This window comes from Mchenga conophoros, linkage group LG10 (genome assembly GCF_057382185.1).
Source record: "Mchenga conophoros isolate Kocher_MC1m ecotype Shallow Benthic linkage group LG10, M_conophoros_male_GT1.1, whole genome shotgun sequence".
NCBI lineage: Eukaryota > Metazoa > Chordata > Actinopteri > Cichliformes > Cichlidae > Mchenga > Mchenga conophoros.
Window position 1 is genome coordinate 27363661 of NC_140535.1, and position 14059 is coordinate 27377719.

Sequence of the window (14059 nt, forward strand, 5' to 3'; positions counted from 1 at the left end):
AAAAGTGGGCTAGTCTTTTAATCCAAACGATGATTTATCTCCAAACAAATGAATGTGACATCACTAAATAGATCTATTCTTCTGCAAATATGGTTGTGCGTCACTGAGAGAGGTGTCCAATCAGAAAAGGCTAATGTTTATCTATGTGGACTTTTTTGTATTTATTGCTTATTACTGCATTTAAGCAATAACTTTTTGATTACTGATAATTTCTTTTAAATAATGCAGTGAGAAGCAGCTCATGTCTCAGGGTTAAAATGGAGGGAGAAAGTACAGTATGTGGCTTTCCCCCCCCCAATCTGGTGTCTTGTTCCATTTCCTGCACTGTGTAAGCCGTGTCCTCAAAGGATCAAAAGAAAAATCAATCCGGCAAAGTTGCTGAAGGTTTTCTGCCATCGGATCTTTGCCTCTGTTTGCAGGATGGGGGTTTCTGATTTACATCTCAGATACAAAAGAAAACATCAGTGTCTGACTCTGTTTTATTTAATCACGCAGAACTACACACTCAGGAAGGAAGAGTATAAACCTCCAAAATCCTGATGTAACTCTAGATATTTAAAACAGACCCCTTTTCCCTCCCTCTGACACTGTGAAGCAGGAGATACTCTGCATGTTTAGCGTCACTGTAGAGCTTTTTAGGAAGGTCCAAGCACCATAACTAAAAAGATTTGCTTTTATTTATTTTTTTATTGTTCCCTTCATTAAAGTCCGTTTGTTCTATGACAGAAATGTTGTATTTCATGGCTTTACATGTCTTGTTGCATAGCTTGTTTGCGAGTTTTTGTGAGCATATTATGTTGTTGTAATCATTTTTCAAATTTTAAACACTAAACTTCTAAGAGCAGAATAGAGAAAATGATAAAAAAGAAGCACAAAGAGACCAAAAAGTGTCAAAGAGCAGAATGAGGCAGACTGCGGGCTTGCACTCTGTAACAGCTTTCGGAAGATTTTTTAAATGGAGCCATCCGCAGGCCAAATGCATCTCAATGAACAACGAACAAAAAAGAAAAAAATCCTCTTTTTGAAGCACAGGTGCAGGAGCTGCACTGCACATAACGGGATTGCATTAGGGTGATGAATTCTTATTAGATAAGGTGGTAGATTGTACTTTTCCTCTATTACTGCCAAGGCTATAAAATAATTATCTCTGCAGTTGATGCTCCACTTGGTATTTAACATTCTAATCAATTCAAGCGTGAGGCTTTCAGCCTAGTCTTTATATCCATTAAGAAAATTGATTGAATTATCTCAACCAGGTGGCTGTGGCTCAGGAGGCAGAGCGGGTCATCTACCCAATATATGATCACTGGTTTGATCCTGGATCCCAATCTCTGCAGCTCGGGAAGTTTCTTTGGGCAAAATACTGAATCACGATGCATCTGTGTGTGTGAGTGAGTGTGTGTGAGTGTTAGGTAAAGGACTTGGAATGTGTGTGTCAATGTGCGAATGAGGCTTGTGGTAAGAAAACTGCTTTGAGTGCTCAAATTGAGTGGAGATGTGCTATATAAGTACCAGCCCCCTTTAACATATCTAATTTGCTAATGCACTAAAATGATACTCAATTATTTAACAATGAATGTAAAAGGAGTAGCTTGTAATGACAACTCCCCTCATAATTTTACCAGATCTGCTCAGCGCTTCAGAGAGCTTTACCACCCATGAACTAAATCTTGAAGTGTTATTTAAATTCTCACTAATCTTTTTCAGAACACTGCACGCTGATCAGCACCACACAGCAGCCAGGCAAAGTTAACATCCAGCTATTGTAGTTTGCGAGTGCGTAGGAGATAGCTTAGGATGTTTTACATGGAAAAATTATAAGCGCTCATTTATGGGATGTTAATAGGACTTCACTGAGTCAGCCCCCATGCCTGAAACCATCTTACTGAAATATAAAAACATAAAAATTCTTATGATCCATAAATGTTCCTTCAGGTATTCTTTCAGGGGATCCTGTTGGATTCAGTCATTAAGCCTCACCCAAACAATCAGCAGATTTTAGCACAATGTTGGCGTTTCATGGCAAAAACTAAACATCGTTACTATTCTCTCATAACAAGTCTGACCGATTGTTCGCATTTTGCAAAAGATAAAATAAAGGTTGAGGTTTTTGTCTTAAAGTGGGTTTAAATAGTTTCGTTTCAGACAATTTTGGTACCATGAAGTTAAACTGAACAGTCTCGCAACAACTGGCTCTGGTTGCTGTCATCAAACTCAAGCACCATGGGTGTTTTTCAGCTTCTTAACCAATGGGACTGTTATAAGTTTATATGGGATTAGAAGCCATAGTAAAAAAGTAATAGGTTACATATGCTTGACATTGAGACACTGTTTGTGTAGATGCACCTCTAGTTTATTACTAACTTTCTCTTATATTAAAGAAGCTGCTAGGACGGCCTCCCATGCAGTGGCTGGTAAACATAGTCAGACATTAGAAAATGAAGAGCCAGATTTTTCCTTTAGACGATTTCTCAAATCAAATGTTCATAAGAAAGAATAATGATCAAACTTTAAATGGATATTTAAACTTAACCATCAACCAATCACCCAGTGGTTATTATCTATAACAGGTTTACAAGTTGACAGTATTTAAGAGTACACAACTCTTTCTGCCACTTCAGACACACTTTTGCATATTATATTTGTGCACAGTCATGTGGGACTCTTTTTTTGCCCCTGTATTGCTGCACTGTCGTTCGTGCACACTGCAGAAAGAAAACAGCCAATCAAAGGAGGTGGGTGGCTCAGGCTTTCAGCAGCTCATTCCCCAGCATGCACCAGGCATATTTCCCATCAGCCATCAGTCAGTGAGGCAATCTATTACTGACAGACGGGAAGCACCCACATCTAGGTCTTGGCCTTGAAGAAGAAGCTGTGGGACACAGGTGTAGTGTGTGAAGTTTTGTCTGCTCGGTAGTAATTTCAACACTTCATCCATGTGTCTAGGTGTGTATTTGTGTCTCTGTGTTGATGTTTTGTCTCTTTTACCAACTCTCTATGTGTGACTGTTTATGAATCCTTTACAAACACAGTGTGGTTTTCCAGATTTAAACCAGCTTTCACTGAATTTCTCAGTATCATTTAGTTGGAGTTATGCGTCTGTTCCAGCAACATACTCGACATAACCTGACATGCAAATGCACCTACACATCATGCTGCTGTGATTGGAAAACTTTCTTGTTCCTGTGCATTTCTGGCTGTTTTTCACAGCAGTTGAATATAAAATAAAAAAGTCACTGTCATAGGGAATAATAATCATAACATTGTGGAGGTATGTAAAGACGACAGGAGAGGTCTCAGTGTCTCACTCCAACTTTATTAACGGATTCACCAGAACTCCACATACAAAAAGTGCCAGAATCTCCAACCCAACACTTCCCTTAAACTTGGGTGTGAGTGGAGCCACCTGGTGGTCCGCCACAATGTCAATATAAGGACTCACAAATGTCAGCAAATTCCTGGGCGGGGGTAGATTGTTAGAACTATCCAAAGAAGAAAAGTTTGAGAGACAAACATGTTTGGCCCTGAAAAATGACACATTCACAACAAAGAGCGACGACCCAGAAGAGAAAGAGTCCCAGTTTTTATTTTTTCTATCAGCTGGCAACGAATATAAAAACTGGGACATAAGCACACAGTAATTAGCACATAGTGCACCAGCACAAGCATAAATATCAGCAATGATGTTGTCCACTAACATAGGTTGTGCTAGGTTACGTCGGTGATAGGCTCTACAGAGATTCACCGTTTCTTGTTGGACTTTGTTTCTCATGGCAGTTTCATTTTAAGGACGTGACCAGTACCCACGATGTACAGAGTCCCCCTAATGTGAAAAAACCTCAATTATGTAACACTTCAACACCTGATACCTCATGACAGCTGCTCGTGCACAGATTATAGATTATAGATCATCTGCTGTGTTGTCAGGTTGTCACAGTTAATCTGAGTGTGACTGATAGAAGCGACGACGAGAAGTAACAGTGAAAAAGTAAAAGGTGTGAAATAATACGTTTGATATTTTATAAATAAAATATTTAAGCGTGAACACGATGTCATTGAACAATAAGACACCAAAAAGTGTGGCTAATTCATTCGCCAAAAAAAGAGCTAAAAAGAGGTCCTGCACACACACACACATGAATAATTTTTATAGCTATCCCAACAACACAGTTGCTGTTAATTCTGTTTAAAGCCACGATTGTGCATTAAAACCTAATACTGTGTCCCCCCCCCCCACCCAAGGAGAGCAAAATAAAAACAGCTGTTCATCACGATTTCCTTTTTTCATATTCAGCTCATGCAGTAAGCAGATCCTTCTCATGCTCAGGCTGATACTGCAGGACTTAATAACTGTGACAGTGCAGCTGTAGAGTGCACATACTTGGACTACATGTTTCATGAATGGGCCAAAATGAACCAGGAAAGGCAAATTTTGAAATGAAAAGGGCAACACAAGCGTCTTGGCTGCTTTGAAAGGGTTGTTTGTTTATTCAGTTATTGTTTTCATTTAAAAAGTTAATATTAATTGATCACTTTGGCACCACTGCTGATGCAACTGCTGTGACTCCAGCTGCCATCTCGCGTCATCTGCTTGTAGCCTTTTCGATAAGCTGTCTGATTATTCTCTGCAGTTGTGGATTCTTTGGAAGGTTCTTCTATCCTCGCTGTGATCCCAGTGTGAGTTTGAAGCTGCCAATTTCTGTGCCGATAAAGCTTCAAGTGCCCCATATTCTGTACGTGTTGCTTAAATAACAGTTCAAAGTTTGTTTGTATACCAGTGGCAGATGGTCTGTGGAGGCTATTTATATAGTTCCAAATCACAACAACAGTCGTCTCAAGGCGCTTTATATTGTACAGTAGATTGTACAATATTAGCTACAGAGAAAAACCCAATAATCATATGACCCGCTATGAGCAAGCACTTTGGCGACAGTGGGAAGGAAAAACTCCCTTTTAACAGGAAGAAACCTCCAGCAGAACCAGGCTCAGGAAGGGGCGGGGCCATCTGCTGCAACCGGTTGGGGTGAAAGAAGGAAGACAGGATAAAGACATGCTATGGAAGAGAGCCAGAGATTGATAACAGATATGATTCAATGCAGAGAGGTCTATTAACACATAGTGAGTGAGAAAGGTGACTGGAAAGGAAAGACTCAATGCATCATGGGAATCCCCCGGCAGCCTACGCCTATTGCAGCATAACTAAGGGAGGATTCAGGATCACCTGGTCCAGCCCTAACTATATGCTTTAGCAAAAAGGAAAGTTTTAATCTAATCTTAAAAGTTGAGATAGTGTCTGTCTCCCGAATCCAAACTGGAAGCTGGTTCCACAGAAGAGGGGCCTGAAAACTGAAGGCTCTGCCTCACATTCTACTTTTAAATACTCTAGGAACAACAAGTAGGCCTGCAGAGCGAGAGCGAAGTGCTCTAATAGGGTGATATGGTACTACAAGGTCATTAAGATAAGATGGGGCCTGATTATTTAAGACCTTGTACGTGAGGAGCAGGATTTTGAATTCAATTCTGGATTTAACAGGAAGCCAATGAAGGGAAGCCAAAACAGGAGAAATATGCTCTCTCTTTCTCTAGTCCCTGTCAGGACTCTTGCTGCAGCATTTTGGATTAACTGAAGGCTTTTCAGGGAGTTTTTTGGACATCTTACATATTTGTTTAATATGTGCGTTGAAGGACATGTCCTGGTCAAAAACTACTCCAAGGTTCCTCACAGCGTTACTGGAGGCCAAGGTAATGCCATCCAGAGTAAGAATCTGGTTAGATACCATATTTCTAAGCTTTTCAGGGCAGAGTACAATAACCTCAGTTTTATCTGAATTAAGAAGCAGAAAGTTAGCGGCCATCCAGGTCTTTATGTCTTTAAGACATTCCTGCAGTTTAACTAATTGGTGTGTGTTATCTGGCTTCATGGACAGAGAGTTGGGTGTCATCTGCATAGCAGTGAAAATGTATGCTATGTCTTCTAATGATGCTGCCTAAGGGAAGCATGTATAGTGTAAACAGAATTGGTCCTAGCACCAAACCCTGTGGAACACCATAACTGACCTTAGTGTGTGAAGAGGACTCTCGATTTACATGAACATATTGGAGTCTTTTAGATAGACATGATTCAAACCACTGCAGTGCAGTACCTGTAATACCTACAGCATGTTCTAATTGGTCTAATAGAATATTATGGTCGACAGTATCGAGTCCACTGTCAGAGGCCATAAGAAGATCATTTGTAACCTTTATTAAAGCTGTTTCTGTGCTGTGATGAGCTCTGAAACCTGACTGAAACTCTTCAAATAAGCCGTTCCTCTTCAGATGATCAGTTAACTGTTTGACAACTACTCTTTCAAGAATTTTTGATATGAAAGGAAGGTTAAGGTTAAGGAAGGTGAAGAAGTTCATGAAGTCATTACTAGTTAACGTTAAAGGGATGGTTGGCTCAACAGTGCTCTGACTTTTTGTCAGCCTGGCTACAGTGCTGAAGAGAAACCTGGGGTTGTTCTTATTTTCTTCAATCAGTGATGAATAGTAAGATGGCTTTGCGGAGGGCTTTCTTATAAAGCATCACACTATTTCTCCAGGCAAAATGATGATCTTCTAAATTTGTGACACACCATTTCCTGTCCAGCTTACGAGTTATCTGCTTTAGGCTACGTGTTTGAGAATTATACCACGGAGTCAGGTACTTCTGATTTGAGGCCTTAGTTTTCACAGGAGCTACAGTATCCAGAGTCGTACGTAGTGAGGAGGTAAAATTATTAACAAGATAATCGACCTCTGTTGGAGTAGCGTTCAGATACCTGCTCTGCTCTGTGTTGGTACAGGGCATTGAAGATGATAACAGTGGGTGGATTATATTCTTAAACTTAGTTACAGCGCTTTCAGAAAGACATCTACTGTGATAAAGTCTACTCTCCACCGCTGTGTAATCAATTATTGTAAATGTAAGTGTTATCAGGAAATGATCAGACAGGAGAGGGTTTTCAGGAAACGCTGTTAAATGTTCAGTTTTTATGCCACATGTTAAAACAAGATCTATAGTGTGATTAAAGTGGTGGGTGGGTTCTTTTACATTTTGAGAGAAGCCAATTGAGTCTAATAACAGATTAAACGCTGTGTTGAGGCTGTCATTTTTAGCATCTACATGAATGTTAAAATCACCCACAATAATTATTTTATCTGAGCTGAGCACTAAATCAGATAAAAAGTCTGAGAAATCAGACAGAGACTCTGTGTAAGGCCCAGGTGGACGATAGATGATAGCAAGTAAGACTGGTTTCTGAGTTTTACAGCTGGGGTGGACAAGGCTAAGCATCAGGCTTTCAAATGAATTAAAAGTCTGACTTGGTCTAGGCTTCACGGAAATTATACAGTGTCATCTCTCCTTCTGCTTTATTTAAAGGGGCAGTTCATCCAAATTACTCAAGCTGGCTGAGGTTTTGCAGACATGTGACTGCTTGCCATGTGACAATAACTTGTCCACATCATGGTGTATTCCCCAACCAGCTGGTAAGTGGTTGCTGGAGGTTGATAGAAGTTGCTGGGAAATCAATTTGCCTCTTCCTGCAGATGGTTACATTGTGGTTGAGTCATGACCACTTTGATTGTTCCTTGCACGAGTTTTGGTTGCTTGCAGACTGCTGCAGTCTCCTGTAGTTTGCATGGACAGGCCAACTTGTCAACAAACATTCCCCAGCTGCTCTCTAAGCATAGTGAAACTGTGCGTGACACAAAGGAGTTTGCCTTCAAAGTAAAAGCTACCCCTTTTTGAAATGTGTTGGCTTTTTTTTAAGGTAAATATTCTTTGTTTCCGGTTTCTGGCACATTTTTTTTCAGGTTTTACTACAGCTCGGCTGGTGGTTGGCAAGTGTTTGCAGACAAGTTGACGTCTTCCAGTCAAACTACAGGTGACTGTGGCAATCTTCCAGCGACCAAAGCAATAACAAGAAAGGTTTGTAGTGCAGCACCCTCTTTGTGACTTTGTTTCACTCAGTGATAGCCAGAAACTTTCGGCAACCGCTCGCCAGCCAGCTGGAGAATACACATTTTCCCGTTGGTTGTATCCTGTCAAATATGGGAGGCAACTCTCAATGTGCGCATGACATCACGTGAGAAATCTCTATTTACAGTCAGGCCTCTTTTTCTTGAGATTTCTCAGCCATCTACTGCAGGTGGCTGGGTGGTCGCGTTACAACCCCCCTGACAGTACACACACTTTCTCTCTCTCAACCACACACACTCGCACACAAACAGAGTAGCTTTTCCTCCTTTCAGAGGACATTATGTAAATAATCAGTGATTGGTATTATGGGAACATTCTTTTTGTTCCAATATGGTGACTCAGTAAACAGATTCATATCTCCACAAGAAGACACATATATGCAAACACACACACACACCAACCCTCTCTCCCTCTATGGCATCAGAAAATTCCTGTGGATTAGATCTAATTCTTGTGACAGATGGACAAATGGTGGTGGTAGTTTGTGTGTGCATGAGAGAGCAGCTGGGAGCACGAGGTAAAACCTGCATCCAACAGGCTGCTGGGGCTGTCAGCAGACACCTGTTTGAACCCCGACCCCCTGCTCCTCCTCCTCCTCTTCGCCCAATTCTTCCCCCCCGGATACTTGATATGTGGGGTAGAGAGAGGGAGAAGGGTGTAAGACAGATGTAGATAGAGGAGGAGGAAGGGGAGCTAGGGAGAAAACAGCTGGATCAACTGAATGTTTCCGTTTTCTGTTTCCTGTCTCAGATTTGTCAGGACTGTTTCTAGGAGGGAGAGACGAGTTTTGCTAACTTCTGTCCACCACAGGATGGTTGATGATTAACACTGACATGCCGTGCTACATTCTACCAGATGTTGAGGTTTCTGACTTAGATTTAGAGCCTTTTATAGCCAGAATTGAAGTTATCTGCTGAATATGTACATGCCGAATATGTAAATTTTGAAATCTGAAGCAAAAATGTGTGTTTGAAAGTTTTAGCCTGCAGACTATAACTTTTCAAAAGATGTTTAGGTCCCAAAAATGATACTATGTTGCTAAAATAAGCATTTAATAGACATCTCTCAGCTTAAATCACCTATATTTGATTTAAAGGTTAAATAGGTACATTTTATTTGAACAAAATGACTAAACAGTGCAGCTCCTCTAACAGCCACTTGTGTCATGGTTGATGGTGTTAAAATGCCTCTGTATTAAAACATGTTTTGGAACTTGTGGTAAAGGAGAAAAATGCCATAGCAACCGTACATCATACAATAACTCACTGATTTGAATTTTGTTAAGACTTAAGTATGCTGACAAAAGCAGCTGTGGTTGGCAGCTGTCTGCTTCGTCTGACCTCGTCTAACTAAAATCACTGAACCACTACATTTGTGCTTTTGTTCCCTCATTGGGAATATCTGACAAATACGAAATAAAATAGGATTCTAGTCTAAGAAGCTTGTATTTTAGTTTTAGCGAGTAAAATTCTAACTAACCTTTAGTGACTTTGTTAGCAGTAATTAGCAAATATTTGTGTCAGTGCAATATTGTAATGTATCTGAATAACCAAGTTAGCGCGCATCAGTGGATATCTTTTTTTATTATCACTTTTTGCTACAAAACTTGGTAACAGCCAAAATGTTTTTTATTTGTAAAAAACATTATTTGAAATAGTAATCGCTTCAACTAATGTCAATTTAAAAGCAGTTTAAAAACATCAGTGTTTAACTGTAGTTGCTTTTATTTACACAATGTGTGTTTTAATCATTTTAATTTTCCAATAAATTGTTAATTAATTAAATAATTGACACCACTTTATGTACTAACTGACTGTGTATAGTTGGGGACTGTTTTTAATTATCTGCTTCTCTTTCTTCTTGTAGACATTAATAACATGATCTGCCTTCCCTAAGATACACTTTGCTCCACTTGTTCAGTCAGTTCAGTCCCTGTTTTCATGATTTATTCAGTGTCAAAACTGTTTGCCGGGAAACACGGGGCAGACAAAGTCAAGAGGAAACTGAGGCGCCCTCCTGACCGCAGAGAAACAGTGCCAAAGCCGCAGTCAGACAACAGGTGAGCGGTTACGCTCTCGGGCACGTCTCATTGATATTCTAACCTATTGCACTTTCCCAGAGAGAGGACTCCCCTGTGGAAACATATTACTGCCTTACAGCTCTCCCCCCCAACTGCAGGCTTTGATCTTCTCAATGTGAAGCAGATCCCAGGCGAGGCTGAACGGCAGTTAATATGACCAGTGAGGCTCTGAGGATAAATACGTGAAAATATATGTCCATTCCTGTGAGTGAGTGAGTGAGTGAGTGCATGAAGAGTGAAAAAGAGAACAGCATTAAAATGTGTTCACCAAAAAAACAAAAGACAAAGTATGCTTTCCAGCAGCATACCGATATTATTTCTGTACCCTAAGCAACTTCCCGGATTCCAGTAATTTACTTTAAAATCTTTTTACAGTATATCTATATATATATATATATATATATATATATATATATATATATATATATATATATATAATTGTACTTATAGTAAATTTACTGTAACTGGATTTTACAGTAATTTTGTTTTTTTTAACTTCACTTTACTTAGTTTGTAGATCAAACTTAAAATACAGACTCTTTTGTATTAAAGAAGGGTAATTTATATTACAGAGTTGTAACTTTGGGTTTTCAAAATCGGCATGTTTTATCATCCTACTGATTAGTACTAGATGAAAGTGAAAACAATCACAAGGAGAGGCAGGCAGGTTTCTCGAGTCATACAGTACAATGGCTTTCTTTCAGGAGGCAGCAGCTCAGAGTTTAGTCAAGCCCTAAACATGCTGTGGTGAAATGAAGCCTCACCTGAATACAACACCTTTGTTTTGTCTGACCTCTGCGTGTTTAAAGACCCATGGTTCACTTCCCTCCCCGCTTTCAGGTCGATGGTCTGCGGACATCCGCTCACTGCACAAGGCATCTTTGCCTCACCTGTGGGTGGAGATATTTTCCTGGAAGAGGGATTAAATGCCGGCGAAATACCTGGAGATGCCACTTATGAATCAAATCCTCAGTTCAACAAGACTTAGATTGTGGAAAGTAACATAAGCAGGTTGTTTTGTCTTGTAGAAGAAGTATTTAAACTGTTCAAATGAGAGAAAAAGACTCCTATCTAAATAAATAGGTTTTTTTTAGTGAAAGCAGGACTTCACAGTTTATAGCTAACACATGAAAATGTAATTTAGAGATTTGGAACTTTTAAATATATGAAAAGGACTGCACAGTCCTTCATGTGTAGTCCTGTAAAATGATTTTAAAGTCATCTGGTGAATATGTCTAAAAAACAAACAAAGCAAGTTCTCCTTTGTGAAAAACTTTACAGATGCAGAGATTTCTGCAGGTTCTCAACTCAAGTTTGTGAAAACGTTTCCCGTCTCATTCAAGGGGCGTCTTCAGTTCTAAAAACAAAGGGTGGAGAATCCCAGGTATTTAACCCCTAGTGGGGGTCGTCCCCTTGGATGTCGTCCTGAGGGTTGTTGACCCAGTATTGATCATGTGCGTCATCACATGAGCCAAGTGTGAAAAAAGGCATGGGTCATTACCATCACCAGGGGTTAAGGGTGAAAGCACTGTGAGACATCGCCCCACTCCATCATATGGCCTCCTGAGGTCACTTGAGGCAAGGTATGAGTGGGGGGTTGAAGCACCTGGGAACTGATCACAAGACTGCATTGTAGGTGGCTGATAGGTGGTGTCATAAGCCGCCTCTTCTCTTCAACACAGTGGATGTAGATGGTCTCCTTTACTCCTCTTTCAAATCTGTTTTTCTTAGTGCATAATGTGAACATTCCCCTCCATAGAGTGACCCTTGTTCTTTAAATGCAGATGTTTTGCTTTTTTCCCCTTACATAAATGGATACCTATGATACCGCAGATATCGAATATCCCATATTAGAGATGAATGGATTCTTAGTGCAAGTAAACCTGCAGAGTCTTTTCAGGAACTCAAAAACACAGTTTGGAAAGAATGATGAAGGTAAACAGTCATTTTAAAGTCGCAGGAGTGTTTTTGAATTCTTGAAGTTGAGCTGTAATGATATGCTACAGGATGTTTAGTCCAGTGATTGAAAAGTGGCATGTCCAGGCTGTATCCCACCATTCGCCTCAAGACAGCTGGGATGCCTTCTATCCAACACCCCCCATGACCTTTAATTTAAGTGGTTAAAAAGATGGATGAATGGATGGAAACCCAGTGGTCCCGATCAGGTTATGTCTTCAACATATGTTGCCATGGTGAAGTAGGATGTGAAAAAAGAGCCACCTTCATGATACTGAAAACTGTGACTTTATGCTTAGTTTACCTTGTTAACCCATTAATCTGGCTTAGTAATAGAAAGAAAACAGGTCCACTCGATGCCTCAGCTTTCACTCTGGTTGGTTAGAGTCGGATTTTTCTCCGTCCTCCTGCCAGATTTGACTTTTTATATTGTCAGACCTGTTTGATCACCTGCAGACTCGATGATTAAACTACGTCTGAAAGAGTTTTCAAATCCCAGAACAACAAGCGAGTCAACTTGAATTCCTGCATTTATCTTTAACACTGAATTCCCGTTATCACTCAACAAAAAGTCTCTATGAAGGTAGGGGGGAAAAAGGAAAACACTCAACTGTACTTTGAGAAATTAAGAGCGAGAATAGGATTTTTTTTTTTCACAATATACCTCTCCACATCTCCAGCTCTCCCTCGGAGTCACACTCATGAGACGCTTTTGTGTTTCAAATCAGGAGGGATAAAAGAGCATGGTAGACTTCAGAGCCTTGTTTGAGGGTTTTAGGAATGAAGGGATCTTTTTGCCTTTGGTGCTGATAATCGGCGGCTTCTCTCGTTTCCCTTCAGCACAAAAACCTCCCCTGTCTGCCTCCTTATTCTCAGAGGAGAGTTTTCACCTCCCCGGGGTGAGACTGAGCCACCTGTAAGCTTGGATTTATACTCTAGGAGGAAGAAGCTGCTCTGGTCTTTTCAGCTTTTACCAGTGCCGGTCAGCTGTCATGTGGTTCAGCAGTTCTTTGGTTACTCACTCCTTCCTTTATCTGCAACATTATTTTAAAAAAGTGGGAGAAAAAAAACAGTATCAGGTTTTGGAGGAAAGAACTTTGGATTTCTTTATAGTTTAGACACGAGAAAAGAGAAAATCCTCCAGACTTTTGGCAGATTTGTTGTTTCCTTCTCAGACACAAACTTTTTTTTTTAAAGCAGTATGTTGTAAACAGTTTGTGGGCCACTCAAATTCCCTAAACCCCCTCAATAAGAGGCTTATCTTCCCCTGCAAAGACAAGAAGGAAGTAAAGGATAAGGGGCTGGAGAGAGAGAGAATGAGAGGGCAGGAAGGATGAGGGAATCCCAATGTCATGCTCATCAGGAGATCACAGGACTTTACAGGAAAAGAAAGGTGATTGCAGCAGTGAGTATAAGTTTTGTCAGAGGAAAATATGTAGTTGGAAGCACCTGAAGAGGAAGGCAATCAGCGCATTTTTACAATCGTGTCATCCTTAAAATGACCATCAACTAATCTTACAGACTGACCGGATTCTAAAGTTAGTGGGGGGTGACCCATCTACAGCTAAAATCGGGCTTAATCGGCAAAGTGTCTGCGCAGCTTAAGTCTTGATCAAATGCTCAAAAAAGGCTTGTAATCTTACTAGTGCAATGAAGTGCAAATGCAAATGACCTCATAATAAATTCTTCAAATGCCAAACCCAGTCATACAGATGTGCTAGTACGGTTTTAAGATTTTAAGATGACATTGCTGGCTAATGTGCTCTAATCTGTTCTGGGACAAACTGATAATCTATGCTTGGTCCCTTCCCCTCATCCCCGCTCCAGCCTCCCTCATGCTGACATTTGCGCTCCAGAAACTTCAGGGACAAGATGCGTGCACAGAAAACTGGTACCAGACAGTCAGACGGCTGGGACGGCTGGGACGGCAGACAGACTGGCGGTGGGTGTCCCTCCATTAACGAGGCCTGACAGCTTCCATGCAGGCTCATGCGACAGTGAAAGCGAGGATCGGGTCA